The following is a 3,120-nucleotide window of genomic DNA, read 5'->3' on the forward strand; positions in this document are numbered from 1 at the left end:
AAGTTGTTCTAGCTATTCTAATTCCTTTGACTTAACCATTTAAACAGTAGAATAACCTTGTGCATATCAAGAAATTATATACGGGATTATGAAAGGAATTGATTAAACCTCTATATCAATCTGTGGAGAATTCTCATTTTTACTGTGTTGATTCTTCCAATCCATGAACATGGTATGTCTCTTCAGTTATTTAAATAATCTGTGTAGCTAGAATTTCTAGCACTATGTTGAATAAAATTGAATAAATTTGGTGAGAGTAGATATTGCTTTACCTTCTTCCCAATCTTAGGGAAATGCATTCAGTCTTTCACAATTAAGTAAAATATTTGTTGTAAGATTTTTGTAGATGATTTTTATCAAATTTAGGAAGTTGTATTTTTTTTTTTTTGCTTTTGATCACATCTTTATTCAAAATTAGCTATCCAAAATTATTTGACTTTTATGAATAAATGTCAAGTTTTTAGGCAGCAGGCTTCTCTGCAATGGGTTTCTTTTTCTTTTTCTTTTCTGAAGGCTTCTTGTCATCTGCTGGTTTCTTGGTAGCTACAGCCTTTTTGCCCACTACAGGTTTCTTCTGCTTCTTCACACCAGCAGCCTTCTTTCCTTTCTTCCCTGGAAGGGAAGTCTTCTTGCCTGGAACCCCCTTCTCATCTGATTTGGCTTCCAAAGCTGCTACCACTTTATCCATCCAGAGTCTGTGATTCTTGGCCTGGTGGAGAATGGTATTCCGTCACATGGTCTTCACATATGGGTTTAGCTTCAACATGATTCTTAGGTTCTTCTGCGGATTCTTCTTCAGGACCCAATGATGAATCTTCTTGCGTGGTGCTCAGAGGGATCTTTGGATCTCTGAACTTTTCAAGATTCTGCTAAGGTCTGTATTAAACATCTTATGTATGGGAAGCTTGTAGTTACTCTTGAGGGAAGTGACCTTATGCCAAGTGCCACACAGATCATCGAACTTGCAGAAACACTTTCAATCCAAATGCAGAAACGTCCCACATGCCCACCATTAGCAAGTTTCATAATGTTCAGTTTGCTTACACTAAGTAGTTCCAAGTTGTTTCTGAAGGCCTTGATGATACCATTGTCTTCATTGTAGATGACACAGGGTCCCCTGCACTGACAATAGTATCTCATTTTGCCCTTTTCAGCTCTCATTTGCTGAGAGGCATAGACCTTTTTGATATCATCCCAGGCTTTAAGTTTCTTAAGTAGCAAAACAGCCTCCTTGGTCTTCTTGTAGCCTTCAACTTTATCTTCAATCACCAAAGGAAGTTCAGGAACTTCCTCAATACGATGACCTTTAGACATAACCAGCGCTGGTAAGGCCCAGGCAGCCATGGCAGAGCAGATGGCATATCGCTTCTGATTGTGTTCATTCTGTGATGCCAATGGTGGCAGGTTTTGGTGGGTGCAAACATGTGCCCCCACGACACATATTTCCAAAAGCACACTGGCCAGAACAGTGAGTCCCACCACCTCGAATGCTGGGAATAGAGCTACAGCTCTGTCAGTACCCCAAGACTCAGCACTAGTTTGATGACCTGCTAATTCACTGATAGCATATGCCTGTCTGTTGTTTTTGTGCAAGTTGGTGTGAACAAAGTTCACTATATCAGGTCGAATGGGAGCCTTGAACACAGCAGGCAAAGTAACATTTTTGCCAAATGATTCTCCCTTTTTGGAGTACACAGATATCAATGGGCCAGCATATGCCATTGTGGGGAGAGGAGCGGGCCAGGAAATTGTATTCTATTCCTATTTATTCTAAAAGTCTTTGTGGTAAATATGTATTGAATTATGTGAAATGCTTTTTGACATAACGGATACTGAATTATGACAAATGGTTTTTCAGCATTGCTTGTTATAAGCATATAATATTTTTCTCTACCCTGTTAATATGGTGGATTGCACTGGTTGATTATCAAATAGTCTTGCATTGTTGGAATATACCCCACTTATTCATGATGCAAAATTCTTTTTACATTTAGATGAATGTATTTGCTAATATTTGCTAATATTTTGTTAAGGATTTGCATCTAAATTCATGAAGGATATTAGTCTGTAGTTCTTTTTTTTTTTTTGTAATGTCTTTGACTAAGTTTTTTTTTGTATCAGAGTAATACTAGTGTCATAAAACAAATTGGGATATACTTTCTCCTAGTCTCATTTCTAGAAGAGACTGTATACAACTGATATGAATTCCTCCTTATATGTTTGGTATAATCCTCCAGGAAAACTAGCTAAGCCAGGAGGTTTCTGTTTGGGGAGTTTTAAAATAATGAATTCAATTTCTTTAATAGTTACAGAGCTATTCATATTATCTGTTCTATATTGGATGAATTATGGTAATTTATTTTTTTTAAGGAATTGGTCCATTCATCTAAATTATCAAATTTATGTTTATAAAGTTGTTCACTGTGATCTCTGCTGACATCATGGAAAATGTGAGTTGCCTTCTTACCACTGGGCAGTGATGAAAGTCTTGACCCCCTTCTAGATGTCCTCTGACCCCAATCCAGGAGGAGGGACAGAACCACCTCATTACTGCTGGGTGGGGTTGGAAGTCCAAGATTTCTACATGGTATCCACTGACACAGCAGAGTGTATGAAGCCCCCTTATTGCCCCACAGGTATGGAAGTTTTGGCTCCTTACTCAGCCTTCTCTGACACCACCCTGACCAAATGAGACACCTTGTCACATTCTAGCAGGGATAGAAGTCTAGGTTCCCCACTTTAACTTTTGTTGGCATGGGTGAGGGTAAGGTCATAAAATTTCTGAGGTGTTTGACTATAGCAGAGTGGTTATTGTCTAAAAGTCTTCAGTCTTTCTAGGCTACCGCTTTCCCAGTCCTTTGGCTAGAAGGCAGAGGCTTTGGTGAGATTTTTAAATCTGTACTCTATGGTTTTTCTGGGCTGCTGGCTTCTTTAGTTCTAAATCTGGGATGTACGAGGCAAAGAGAAAATCCGGGGAATTTAGCATCGTGTCATTCCTTGGGTCCCAAGAACCCCAGTTAATCTAACTTCTTCTCTCCACCTTTCAAACTCTTCTCATGCTTGTTTTATATGTAATGTGTAGTGATTTTGTTAGTACTTAGAGGCAAGAATAAAGAAAAG

At 38.6% G+C, this 3,120-nt stretch overlaps 1 pseudogene; it reads right to left on the reverse strand.

Annotated features, from left to right (window-relative positions):
* Window positions 1-460: 460 nt before the first annotated feature.
* LOC123952222 lies at window positions 461-1,740 on the reverse strand (annotated as a pseudogene).
* Between the last annotated feature and the right edge of the window lie 1,380 nt (window positions 1,741-3,120).

The sequence above is a fragment of the Meles meles genome, chromosome 10, assembly GCF_922984935.1.
Source record: "Meles meles chromosome 10, mMelMel3.1 paternal haplotype, whole genome shotgun sequence".
Lineage (NCBI taxonomy): Eukaryota > Metazoa > Chordata > Mammalia > Carnivora > Mustelidae > Meles > Meles meles.